The 14,926-nt window shown below is 34.3% G+C and overlaps 1 long non-coding RNA gene across 2 annotated transcripts in view; it reads left to right on the top strand.

Annotated features, from left to right (window-relative positions):
- The window catches only part of LOC141454638 (uncharacterized), a 115,034-nt gene that overhangs the window by 86,823 nt on the left and 13,285 nt on the right, over nt 1–14,926 (top strand). Inside the window, exon 6 of one of the 2 annotated variants that reach the window (XR_012458854.1) lies at nt 11,234–11,406. The exons of the other annotated variant lie outside the window; for it this stretch is intronic. This is a non-coding gene — a long non-coding RNA (uncharacterized lncRNA). Of the gene's footprint in view, nt 1–11,233; nt 11,407–14,926 lie in introns of those variants that run through there. 2 annotated transcript variants of the gene reach the window in all.

Here is a 14,926-nt window from a genome sequence, read left to right as displayed (position 1 = left end):
TAGAAGAAACGGTTTATGGAGGTGTCGGGCCTGCAGCAGCAAATTGCTACCAAATCTAGCTCATTTCTCAGTCTATTCGTCCATCAACCTTGTCTTCTGTCATGTTTTATTTTGCTCTCCAATTAATTCCCATTCTTTTTTTTGCTCTTTCACTCTCTTCAACTAGAAATAGTTATTTGTGTTGGTGTTAAATTTTTGAAATTGAGTCTCTGTCAATATTTCACATTTTGTGGTCGCTTTTTAGTACGTTGTGTGTACCAACATTTGAGCTGTTATTTTTGAAAGTGGTATAAGTCCAATTTAAAAAAAAATTAGTTAATGGTAATTTCAGTAAAATATAGGCACATTCTTTCCATATTTATAATCATATGTTACATTCAATGGTGTACGAGTTTTTTTTATAAAGTCAACAAAAGAATTTTGACTATACGAGGGTCGTTTGAAAAGTCCGTGCAAAAATAAAAACTACTTAATTTTTTGGGGTAAACCTTTTTTATTTTTCAACATAGTCTCCTTTTAGGCTTACACACTTCGTCCAACGCTGCTCTAGTTTGTTGATCCCTTCCGAATAATAGGATTTGTCCAAGTCTGAAAAATAGCCATTCGTTTCTGCAATCACCTCCTCGTTTGAATAAAATCTTTTTTCCGCCAGCCATTTCTTCATATTGGGGAACAAATAGTAGTCCGAGGGAGCCAAGTCTGGAGAATAGGGGGGATGTGAAACGAGTAGGAACCCTATTTCCATTAATTTTGCGATCACAACTGCTGAGGTGTTAGCTGGTGCGTTGTCGTGATGGAAAAGGACTTTTTTGTGGGCCAATCGTGGGCGTTTTTCTTGCAGCTCGGTTTTCAAACGGTCCAATAACGATGAATAATATGCACCTGTAATAGTTTTACCCTTTTCCAGATAGTCGATGAGGATTATTCCTTGCGAATCCCAAAAGACAGTCGCCATAATCTTTCTGACCGAAAGAACGGTCTTCACCTTTTTTGGCGCAGATTCCCCCTTGGTAACCCATTGTTTAGATTGTTCTTTGGTCTCAGGAGTGTAGTGATGTATCCATGTTTCATCCACAGTGACGAAACGACGCTTATAGCCCTGCGGATTATTCTGGAACAGCTGCAAACCGTCCTTGCAACACTTCACACGATTTCGTTTTTGGTCAAGCGTGAGCAATCGCGGCACCCATCTTGCGGATAGCTTTGTCATGTCCAAATGTTGATGCAAAATTTTATGTACCCGTTCATTCGAGATGCCCACAGCACTAGCAATCTCACGCACCTTCACTCTTCTGTCATCCATCACCATATCATGGATTTTATCAATGATTTCTGGAGTAGTAACCTCAACAGGGCGTCCAGAACGTTCAGCGTCACTTGTGCCCATATGGCCACTCCGAAAATTTTGAAACCACTTATAAACTGTTCTAATCGAAGGTGCAGAGTCACCATGATGTTTATCAAGCTTCTCTTTAGTCTCCTGAGGCGTTTTGCCTTTCATAAAGTAGTGTTTAATCAACACACGAAATTCTTTTTCAACCATTTTTTGAAAATCACTCGACTTCCTCGATTCAAACGAATGCCAAACACAAAGAAATAGACCGATCTGGCTGAAACTTGGTGTGTGTTCTTCCAAGAGATGCTACTAACTAAACATAACCTCGATACGCGCCAGTAGTGCTATCTCTCTGACTTTGCACGGACTTTTCAAACGACCCGCGTATACCACTTTCAAAAATAACAGCTCATTTACGTTAAATGAGTTAAACGTAAAGAGATATACGTTCTAAGTTAAATTCAAGTCTCAAGAACTTGAAAGTTGCAAAAATTCCCAAATTTTGGTATCAATGCACAACTCGATTACCTCCGTAAACCAAAAAAAGTGGGGAAATGCGATGAAATAATGTAATAATTGCAAATAAATTCACCGTTATCATTTAGCGCCTGCCACTGAATTTGAGTTGAATTATTGCTACGATTTATATTGCGAGCACTGAGTTAATCAAATTGGCTTCTGAAATAAAGTATTTATTATTTAATAGCCTCAATTTTTTTTTTGTCGCTTGGTGGTTACCTTTATTATTTGGGGAAATGTATTATAAATATAAAAATCTATTACTCGACCAAGTGTTTTGACAATTAAATTTAACATATTTCAAAAAGTGGAGTTAATCGAATTTGTGCTGTGAACGAGTTTTTGTTTGTGAGTTTTTACTCAACATTTAAGGTCCTTCGCACCTAATAATACTTCTGAATGACACTACACTAGTCAGTTTCACGATAAAGGAACGCTTACGCGTAGCATCTACTGGTCTGAGAATTCGCTAATCTAATACCACTTCCTTTACGAATGAGGAATAGCTCCCTATTTTGCAATAAAGAAGATATCAAAAAAATTATTCAGATCTTTCTAAAACACTCATTCTAATAAAACAACACACTCATGCAAATAAATATTTTCACCCATATAATGAACGACTTTCATTTTATTTATAACTTTTTAGAAATAGAAGATTTTTTTTTTTGGTGTTGATTCACAATAGAATGCAACTGAATGTCTGCATAATATGTGATGAAATATAATGCACTGTTATTTGCACTCCAATTGCTTTACAAATCTCTCTAAATGCAATAGTTTTGACTAAAGTTCAACTAAAGATACTAAGCTATTATGTCTTAACCCTTTTAAGGTCTAAATTACTAGCGCAATTTTCCATCAATTCGTAGTGAAATCTTTTTCACAGAACTGTGTTTTCCCTTTTTCTCTTTTGTCACTGTTGGAGCTAAGAAAATGCAGTGTTTGTGGAAATATTCTTGTATTGTTCTCCTTACTGTTTATACCGGAAGCGAGAAAATATACTGACTACTATTATATTAATGCCAACACAGTTCAGCACTAAGTCTATTTATAAGGATGTCTTTTATGTTCAAGAATGTCGTTTATGCTCAGTTTTTTTTTAAATTTTAAAATAGAAAATTATAATTTTGCTATTCTATTTTTCACCTTAAAAGCTTCTATCAAAATAGGAAACCGTTCTAATATAACGGAGAGTAGAATACAACGGTTGGGTTGGATATAAGATCTGTTTGCACGGAGGTACATTGCGAAAGGTAGGAAGCATTCTTTGCTCTAATTGCAAATCAAAACGTATGCAATGAAGATTCTGCGGCTAGTTGATGAATAGAGTTGTGTAAGATAAGTGAATTCTGATATTGATCAAATATAATATACAGGGTGGAACCGGATAAGTGACGAAAATTTTTTTCTGTTAAACTACATTCAAAATGCAGTACAACGCCGCCTGAACGAGTGTCCTATCTCTATCTATTAGAGAGTTATGATTTTTTCAGGTTTTTTCGACTAAACCCGACCTTACGTCATAAAAACACTATTTCTCATCTTGTGCCTCACTTATTTACATTTTTCACCTCATTTTCGGATTCAGCATTAAATTTCCTATAATAATAGATCATTTTCGTAGTTATTTAACTTTAATCAGATTCATTTATTACAATAAGAAAGTTAATTTTTTTAGGAATTTAGAATTTTCACGAATTTTCAAAAATTAGCCTCTTCGACAAAATTGATCTTAGAGGCTGTCAAATTTCTCAAAAACTGCTCCTTTTAATACTCTTTCCAATGGTATAATAATCAGTTTCAATAATAGCTGTTTTCTTTGGTCTATTACTGAGAAAGTGCTGAAAAACACGGTGTTAGCGAAGGAAGCAAAGGGGCCTGGATGAAGCGTACTCGCATATCAATATTATTATTTATTAACAAAATCATTTCTTTAAGCATGTAAAATACATAATTACTTAGTAATTATTGATGTATCATGTTCTCAAAATGCCGACCTCGATTCCTGACGCATAACCGAGCGCGTTTTCGCATTGCTCCCAGTGTTGTTGAATCTTCCTCACAACGTTAGCAGAAATTTAATTTATCAACAAGACGGAGCTCCACCTTATTATTCGGTGAACGTCAGAAGATGGTTGTCGCAACGTTTTCCTGAGTGGATAGGGCGAGGTGGAACTACCGCGTGGCCACAGAGATCTCCTGACCTCAACCCTATGGACCACTTCGTATGGGGTTTTCTTAAGAGTGAGGTCTACAAGGTTGAGGTCAACAGTGAAGAAGAGGTGAGAAGACGGGTAATTGCTGCTTCAGAAAAACTGAAAGAACATTTTCAACAACAGTGGGAGCAATGCGAAAACGCGCTCGGTTATGCGTCAAGAATCGAGGTCGGCATTTTGAGAACATGATACATCAATAATTACTAAGTAATTATGTATTTTACATGCTTAAAGAAATGATTTTGTTAATAAATAATAGTATTGATATGCGAGTACGCTTCATCCAGTCCCCTTTGCTTCCTACGCTAACACCGTGTTTTTCAGCACTTTCTCAGTAATAGACCAAAGGAAACAGCTATTATTGAAACTGATTATTATACCATTGGAAAGAGTATTAAAAGGAGCAGTTTTTGAGAAATTTGACAGCCTCTAAGACCAATTTTGTCGAAGAGGCTAATTTTTGAAAATTCATGAAAATTCTAAATTCCTAAAAAAATTAACTTTCTTATTGTAATAAATGAATCTGATTAAAGTTAAATAACTACGAAAATGATCTATAATTATAGGAAATTTAATGCTGAATACGAAAATGAGGTGAAAAATGTAAAAAAGTGAGGCACTAGTTGAGAAATAGTGTTTTTATGACGTAAGGTCGGGTTTAGTCGAAAAAAACCTGAAAAAATCATAACTCTCTAATAGATAGAGATAGGACACTCGTTCAGGCGGCGTTGTACTACATTTTGAATATAGTTTAACAGAAAACATTTTTCGTCACTTATCCGGTTCCACCCTGTATAATTAGCTAGTGTAAACATTAGAACTCGCAGTGAGATGATTACCCCCAAAGCCTTCTTCTACCACTTGATTACATTGTCCCTACAGCGCTAATGGCACTGATTCAAAATGGCTGCCTGTAGTCATAGCAACCCAGGGTAATTGAGTGGAAATTGTTTGCCTTGAGTGAGTGAGTGAGAGGATTGTATGTATTAGTACAGGAAAGAAGATATAGATAAACCCTTTAGGCTTGGTTAGTACTAGTGGTTGTTAGGGTAGACTAGAATTTCAAGTGCAGACTTGTAATGGAGTTGTTTTTGTGACCTCAAACTAAACATATGATCGTCTTCAAACTAATGGGCCATATCCAAACTCACCCTTTTTTCCACTTTGTACGTTTAATGAATTTATTCTAACAATAATGTCACTTAGAAACTCCGCCCTAGTCTTGAAAAGATAATTCTAAATCAGCTTTCTAAGTAACTATGGCTACATTATATTATCAAGTTGACCTACAATTTAGAATACTCTTGTGCTATCAAACACACAATGTATCGTACACATAATTAATTTAATTGTAGATCTGTATAGTTAATTATTTACATTGCTATTCTATTGTTGTATATTTTATTGGAGACAGTAATACAAAAGTAACTCTTGCCAAATTCATGTTGTTTCATTATTTAGAACAGCGGTTCCCAATCTTTTTTCATTAGTGTACCCCTTTACCTGATTGTTTCCTCAGTGTGTACCCCTAACATATATAAGAGGGTCGTTTGAAAAGTCCGTGCAAAAATAAAAACTACTTAATTTTTTGGGGTAAACCTTTTTTATTTTTCAACATAGTCTCCTTTTAGGCTTATACAATCCGTAACACTGCTCTAGTTTGTTGATCCCTTCCGAATAATAGGATTTGTCCAAGTCTGAAAAATAGCCATTCGTTTCTGCAATCACCTCCTCGTTTGAATAAAATCTTTTTCCCGCCAGCCATTTCTTCATATTGGGGAACAAATAGTAGTCCGAGGGAGCCAAGTCTGGAGAATAGGGGGGATGTGAAACGAGTAGGAACCCTATTTCCATTAATTTTGCGATCACAACTGCTGAGGTGTTAGCTGGTGCGTTGTCGTGATGGAAAAGGACTTTTTTGTGGGCCAATCGTGGGCGTTTTTCTTGCAGCTCGGTTTTCAAACGGTCCAATAACGATGAATAATATGCACCTGTAATAGTTTTACCCTTTTCCAGATAGTCGATGAGGATTATTCCTTGCGAATCCCAAAAGACAGTCGCCATAATCTTTCCGGCTGAAGGAACGGTCTTCGCCTTTTTTGGCGTAGATTCCCCCTTGGTAACCCATTGTTTAGATTGTTCTTTGGTCTCAGGAGTGTAGTGATGTATCCATGTTTCATCCACAGTGACGAAACGACGCTTAAAGTCCTGCGGATTATTCTGGAACAGCTGCAAACCGTCCTTGCAACACTTCACACGATTTCGTTTTTGGTCAAGCGTGAGCAATCGCGGCACCCATCTTGCGGATAGCTTTGTCATGTCCAAATGTTGATGCAAAATATTATGTACCTGTTCATTCGAGATGCCCACAGCTCTAGCCATGTCACGCACCTTCACTCTTCTGTCATCCATCACCATATCATGGATTTTATCAATGATTTCTGGAGTAGTAACCTCAACAGGGCATCCAGAACGTTCAGCGTCACTTGTGCCCATATGGCCACTCCGAAAATTTTGATACCACTTATAAACTGTTCTAATCGAAGGTGCAGAGTCACCATAATGTTTATCAAGCTTCTCTTTAGACTCCTGAGGCGTTTTGCCTTTCATAAAGTAGTGTTTAATCAACACACGAAATTCTTTTTCGTCCATTTTTTGAAAATCACTCGACTTCCTCGATTCAAACGAATGCCAAACACATAGAAATAGACCGATCTGGCTGAAACTTCGTGTGTGTTCTTCCAAGAGATGCTACTAACTAAACATAACCTCGATACGCGCCAGTGGTGCTATCTCTCTGACTTTGCACGGACTTTTCAAACGACCCTCGTATATATATATATATATATATACAGAGGAGGCACGCAAGCCAGGTTAGCCAGGAGGTTTCAACTGGTCTCTGAATCTGAGGAGGCACCTTTGAAGGCACAGTACATGCTTCACAAGTTGAGTAAAGTGCATTATATGATAAATTAAGGAATAAGTTTGATCCTTTACATGAAAGATATTGATCACTTAAATATGTGGCAGGAGATTTCCAATTTTTTTGGTAATTAAACGCAACCCTCCCAAAATTACCAAATAATTATTAAACCTTCTTGTTTGTAACAGATTTAAAATTAATTTTTAGCCATTTTCTGTATGCTTGATTACATCTAAAGCTCTTAACGTTTGATTTTTCTTAGAAAAATCACTCGGAAAACGACTTATTTCCCGATATTAAGAAAAATACTCGCTTTACTGCCTTGGCAATATTTTTAATAGAAAGGGGATGAAAAAATACATAAAAATGACCAATCGCGTGCTCTTCTTTCTCTTTGATAACAAGTTAAAAAATTGAAATATAATTCATAAATACCAGATTTTGAAATGGCCTAGCACCTTTAATTTCGTAGATATCGAATTGGGGTTTCCGGTTTCTTTCATAACTTTTTATGTCCTTTAAAACTGTGTATATGAAAATGGGGGTCAACTGCAAACCCTCACATTTGGTCGCGCGTCAGCCGCTTATGCGGGCAGGAATCTAAAATCAAGTCACATATTCTGAAACTAGAGGTGACGGGCAACAAATTTTTCCTTTACCATTTTTTGCTCAGATTGACCGTTTAAGCATGAAATGCATTTGAGCCGTCTTAAAATGAACACCTTGTATATAAATAAATAAAATAAATAATCGTATTCTTGATTTTACGTATTGTAACTTTAAATTAACAGCAAAACAATCTGAATATAATGTATCTTGTAAAGAACATATACATATGAAATGTTCCTATTAAAAAGATCATTTATGAATAGGTAAACATTTCAAACCAATAACTATTGCAGGGGTCGTAAATTGAAACAGCAAAGAGTTAATAAAGGAGAAGTAAATTATATGCGGGCCATGTGTAATATTAGTCAAAATAATATTATAATAATTTTGTAATTAAGTTGTAGGAATCATTTATTATATAATTTTTTTCTCAATAATAATATATCTGTATAATTTTTATATTTTCCAACATAATAACTTTTTTTTTGCGTACCCCTAAACAATCTTTCGCGTACCCCAGATTGGGAACCGCTGATTTAGAGAAATAAATGAATTCTTATCATTTATAAAATCAGTTTATTTATTTAATCATGCATTTAGGCATTTTCTTGCCTAAATACAGAGTCGAAAGATTAATATTCCTTTCTGGTATCTAACAGGCCTTCAACTTAATAGGTTTTCTTTTCCATCAATGCAGGTATTCAAAGAAACTATTGTTAGTCTGCAGGATGCTCTGTGACGAAGTGGCCATTCCAACTCTCGCTATTGGTAGGAAATAAGGAAGTATGTAAAAAAGGATGTGTAAAAGAACGCAGGAAATAATTATTTGCAAAAGTAAAAAACTTTTAACAAACGAAATTATACAAAACAATCAAAGAAATATATTTTACAAGATAATACACTGTGTAAATTTTACATAATTGCCACCTCTATTATTTGTTGACAAGTAATAAATGGTTGTATGGAATTTTAGAACGCCAAAACAATAACAACAAATCAAAACCACAGTAAATAGCAGATTTCTATAGAGAAGTTAATAAATTTAGTTGGTGAAATATTACATAAATTTATTGGAAATCAAACATTTTAACTGTTTAGCCGTCAAAACGTGCAATGGACGCTAACACTTCTCCACACTATCTAGTAGTTTATTCTGATCTGCCCGTACCATGTTTACTAAATTTATCAAAATATGCGAATTAATCTACAACGAAATTATTAAAGTTAAATGAAATTTGACATTCTGATTAATTGCTTTAGATAAAATAATTATTTTGATTTGCACTATTCATTCACACGTCATCAAGTAATGAAGATAAAATTTGTTTTCAAATCGTACAATAACTCTCATTCTAATTATCATTTCATGGAAAAGAAACTGCAGGTAATTAAAAAAATGTTAAATAAAATGAAGAACTATGCAACTAATTATATTTTTTGTACAATAAATGGAAGGAAAACCTTGATATATTCCTCAAATATAAAGCTTAGTATGTCTACAAATGGGCATATTTACATAGAGTTTTAGCGATTACGGAGAAAGATATACGTAGAGGTTTGAATTTAGAGGGAAATGAAAAGTCTTAAAATTTCAATCTCGGTTTTCTCGTAATCTAATAGATTGAAAACCTTGATATATTCCTCAAATATAGAGCTTAGTATTGTCTACAAATGGACATATATACATAGAGTTTTAGCGATTACAGAGAAAGATATAGAGGTTTGAATTTAGAGGGAAATGAAAAGTCTTAAAATTTCAATCTCGGTTTTCTCGTAATCTAATGCGTGGAAAACCTTGATATATTCCTCAAATATAGAGCTTAGTATTGTCTACAAATAGATATATTTACATAGAGTTTTAGCGATTACAGAGAAAGATATAGTGGTTAAAATTTAGAGGGAAATGAAAAGTTTTAAAATTTCAAACTTGGCTTTCCCGTAATGTAATGCGTGGAAAACTTTGATATATTCCTCAAATATAGAGTTTAGTATTGTCTACAAATAGATATATTTGCATAGAGTTTTAGCGATTACAGAGAAAGATATAGAGGTTTGGATTAGATGGAAATGAAAAGTCTTAAAATTTCAATCTCGGTTTTCTCGTAATCTAATGCGTGGAAAACTTTGATTTATTCCTGAAATACAGAGCTTAGTATTGTCTACAAATGGACATATTTACATAGAGTTTTAGCGATTGCAGAGAAAGATAGAGAGGTTTGAATTTAGAGGGAAATGAAAAGTCTTAAAATTTCAATCTCGGTTTTCCCGTAATCTAATGCGTGGAAAACCTTGATATATTCCTCAAATATAGAGCTTAGTATTGTCTACAAATAGATATATTTACATAGAGTTTTAGCGATTACAGAGAAAGATATAGTGGTTAAAATTTAGAGGGAAATGAAAAGTCTAAAAATTTCAATCTTGGTTTTCTCGTAATCTAATACGTGGAAAACCTTGATATATTCCTCAAATATAGAGCTTAGTATTGTCTACTAATGGATTTATTTTCATAGATCAGATCTTTTTGTTACTGCATTGTTTATTTATTTATTTATATTTTGCTTTTAAACTTTTTAGAATTTTAAGGTTCATTTTCTATAATCAGATTAAATTTATTTTTGTTAGCGGTTTTGTAATCTTACTAGTTTTTATTATTGTTTATATGTAAGTTATATAAAAACAATTACAAATACTAGTAAGTTATAACTGCGGCTAGATAAATAGTTATTGTTTTTTTTGGACTTGTGACTATTTTTTTATTTGTTTCTTTTAATGACCCATCATAGTAACCTGAAAGTAATGTTTATTAATAGACAGGTGGAATTACTGTAAAAGTAAATACTACACGAACTGTCACCGCAGTTAATCTCCTGTCTCCAGAACTCACTTATCATAACATGTGCCTATATATAAAGAGGTGTCGTTTTATATAAACATATCTATGTAAAAGTATCTTTTTTAAACATTGAACTAGTAACGGTGGTAATGGGATGTGATTCATATTAATATTTGGGGAAAAAGTAATTGTATGAATGTTTATATAATAATTGTAATTATTATTATTGAAATAAATGATGGCAATTTCGTTTATACCGTACTCTATCCATTTTTATAAATGTCTAAGTTGCTTATCTGCCGCTTGACGAGAAATGTAGTTGTAGCGTGTTTGCTGGTTGAGGATAATTCGTAACTAGACTTTCAAACAGTATTATCGAGTACAGGTTGCCCGCTTTGGTCTTGATATCTTGTTCTATGGGTTTTAGGCTGTACCAAGGCAGTACCTAGGTTCTCTTGCCGAAATTCATCTTGAGGTATTTGTTCTATTAAGGCTGGTTTTTCTTTGGGTGGGCAGCAAGTTGATGAACTTTTTGTCATTAATCCTTAGGTATAGTATTGCTAGACTTTCGGCGAATTTTGGTGCTTTCATGTAATAAGGACCACATCTTTAAGCATCGTCTCATCCGGCGACTATTAAGGACTTCCTATTGCGATGCCAGCAAAACTGGGGCAAAACTGCTCATAGTTCCTGGTGGAAATATTATTTTCTTTCTCTCTAATTTTTCAAATTTAGGGTATTGGTACGAGATACCATTTTCAGTGTTCTGACGGTTCACTCTTTTGTTACAGACAGTAAAATTTATCGCCGTAGGGTTAGCCGAAAGAAGGAAAAAAAACCATGGCTGCCGGATTCAGTGACTAACCAAGAACATATTCCTTCCCTCTTCTTTACTATTTTTGTAATTCCATAAAATTGTAAACAATTTTATTGATTGAAATCAAATAAAATAATTTCAAATAAATGTTGTAAAGTAAAATGATTAATATGAGGAAATTCATCCCAATTTGATCCTGCTAATTCAGTAATTCACAAATCCCAAGAGCATAAATAATCTCTCGTATTTATATCAACAACATATTTTCTAAACAACGAAGTAATTCTTTACAGAGATAATTTTCAAGATTGGTATTTTTGTAAATCCATTTCATATTATGAATGTCACAAAGAATAGTTTATTATTGCTAAGTTTCAAACATTTCCTGGTTATTCTAGACCCACTGCTGCCTAGATAGACGGCTGAACGTGAACAGGACATATCACTTCTTAACATGTCAAATTAGACACCATCCAGTTGACAGACACATACTAAATTAACATTCTCCCAAGAACATTTAATGGTGAATTCATATTAAGGGAATTACCTTGTCATCGTTGTAATGAGTCCAACCTGATTCATATTAATGTATAGTTTTCAGCTGTTTCTCGGGCTACAATTTTATTTCCTTGCTTTAAATTAATTTCTAAATTTGTCACATTACTCCTGTAAGCTAACCTATATATCAACCTAATTCATTTTAAGACGCCTAAATATTCTTTTATTTTTCTTTTTAAATGTGAAGCTGGATAAATTAAGCTTATTTCTGTTAGTTAAGCGAAGCGAGGAATTCAATCAATAGTAGTATTGGTCATTTGAACTCTAAAGCTAAGCCTCTACAACTAAACTAGAGTTCTAGAACTAGAGCATGTATTGTATTTCGTGTTTGTTTGGTATTAAAAGTGTTCAATTAATTGTTCTTTGAACATTCTAGCTGCGTATGTTCTTTTGTGTGAATATTCACACGAAATTTGATACGTCACTTGCTCCCCCCCCTTCAAGGAGTTAAAGAAAAATAAAAAGAGATTTTGACATCTCAGCGAATGATTTATTGCGAATTTTGCGCGCTGAGAAACAGTATGGCGAGTTCCAGTTCAAACTAAAAGAGGTGATTATACTTTTAAATGGCCTTCATAAATTTTATTTTATGGTATGTAACACTTCCTGCAAAAATAAAGGAGAAGTAGAAAAAGATTTACAGCCTGCACCCTTTCTTTTTGGATTTTTAATTCTCCTGCAATTAAAGCCGATATTCTTAGATTGCGATGACATCAAAGAAGCTGAGTGGTTTGAGAAATTTATTTTATTTTTTTATTAATAATTTATTTGTGTGGTTTTTGTTTTTAGCAATAACCAATTCTGGTGGCTGTGAAAGCGGAAACAGTATTGGCACATAACTTTACTGGTTTCTTTGCCTTAACTGTATCCATATTGGTAAATAAAACATCTCTATCTTTTCAAATGTATTATGGTCCTAATTTAGTTGAAATATCTGTAGGTTCCATCCTAGGTCCTATCCTGTTTATCACCTTCAAAAATCCTCTCCCCAAATCTCCTCATATCAACCTTGCTTTGTACGCTGATGACGTGGCTTTATACACATCATCTTGAAGAATGGACACCATCACCAACAGACTTACTCTTGAAATAGACAGACTAACAAAATTCTGCAGTAAATGGAAAATTAAAATAAACCACGACAAGACTAACGCTATACTCTTCACCAAACGCAGACCCACTTTTAACCGACAAATCAGATATGATAACACTCTCATTCCGTGGTCCACCCATGTGAAGTACTTAGGGCTAACTTTAGACAACAGACTGACTTTCACTACACGCACGTTCAGGACAAAGTAAACGCAGGCAAACTGGACTGCACGACTATTATTTCCTCTTCTCTCAAGTGACTCCAAAATGACTGTGACCAACAAACTACTCCTCTACAAAGCGCTCATTAGGCCGATGTTGCTCTATGCCTGCTCCGCCTGGAACCCTTAGACTTTGTAGTAGCAACATCAATAAACTCCAAGACAACGCTAGAACAAATTTCTGAGACCCGCAACAGACTCTCCACGACGCACTAGAATTGACTCACACCACAGAGACTGCGTCCATTATCCTCCGGTACACTCCTTTATCCAAAATTGTCTGCTCAAACTCCTTTCCATCCTAGACTGCCATCTATCAATCCACTCTGCCGTGACATAGCCTCCTACAGATCCTTCTACAACATACAGACACAGAAGACTAAAACATATCCTACTCTAACTCTCTACGCTAGCTGCAGGTTTTTCCTCTCCTTTTTTCCCTGCATTCCAATCCTCCTTACCTAACTTCTCTCTTTCTTCACTAGATAAGAAGATATAATACATTACATTTACACTTCTGTATTTATTTTATGTGTATATTTATTGTAATAAATATTTATTTAATTCAATTCAATAGTTGAAATGTCTGTAACTTCTGGCAGAATTCTCCTTCAAAAAAAAAATAATAAAAAAATATCAGGAGACCAGTTTTATTGCTCCATTTTACTGTTTCAAAAAAAATAACAACCTTTCCACAGACTTCTTTAGAAAAAGATTTCTAGAATCTCAATTACTTTACAATAACAGGAATCAACCATAGATCAGTCTTTATCTTAAATGATTTTTGAAAAAAGAAGATAATTCAATCATCTCTTTATCGTTTTTAATTCCAAGTAAACTGAAAGCGGCTTTATCAATACTCGAAAGATCTAAAATATAATGCAAATTATTTTGATGGCAGGAGTAAAGCGAATTGTTAGTGTACGATAAAAGTTTCTCTAAGTAGTATCTGGCTATAAATGGCCTCTAATCCATCTCTTGGTAACCAACAGCTCTGAACACTAGACCATAATTAGAAGAAAACCCTTTAAATTTCGAAAGAAGAATAATTTGATGATTTTTTTTTGCCTTTTTGGGCATTGGCTTTCGCCATACAGCCAGCATCGTCTAGGTGCTTATCACTAGAATATCACTCACTCTCCATTCTTACTTATAAATACATTCGCTTCACACATTCATCCCTCTACTATATACAACTATTTACATAAACTACAGCTAATGGATGGATCAGTACTCTATATTCCTGCCATCCTTATAGCTTAACCGAAATTAAAATCACCGTAATCCTTCTCTAATCATTTTCTTCATTCATTCTAATCGGCTGTAACTTTTAAATACATTCATATTTCACTGCTAGCTCTGTTACAGATTTAATCACATAGATGTTAGTGGAGAATATTATGTCTTCCTAGCGAAATGGTGCATCTAAATACCTGTATAAGTCGTCAAACATTCGTTTCCTTTCTACTACATATCATTAGTATATGTTTGAAATCCTCCTCTTCATTGCAATCTACGCAAAGAGGAGAGGACCTTTTGTTGATCCTGTGTAGATACGATCCGCACACCGCGTGGTTCGCTCTCAGCCTGCTTATTGCCGTAACAACCCATTTATTAGTGACAGTTCCCTTAAACCATGGTTGCCTAGGTAACTGATCTGCCATAGTTTCCTTCTTGCGCAGCAAACTTCACTGGCATAAAGGTAACGAACAATTTTTACAGCTGTAGCTAAATTTAATGAAATAAAAATGTTCAAATTCATAAAAAAAATTAGCTAGACTTCGATTTGAATGATA

Source organism: Rhodnius prolixus, unplaced genomic scaffold (assembly GCF_049639745.1).
Source record: "Rhodnius prolixus isolate KJV_2025 unplaced genomic scaffold, Rpr scaffold_9, whole genome shotgun sequence".
Lineage (NCBI taxonomy): Eukaryota > Metazoa > Arthropoda > Insecta > Hemiptera > Reduviidae > Rhodnius > Rhodnius prolixus.
Note: the sequence above shows the minus strand (reverse complement) of the source record. Positions and strands in the feature narration are given on the sequence as shown.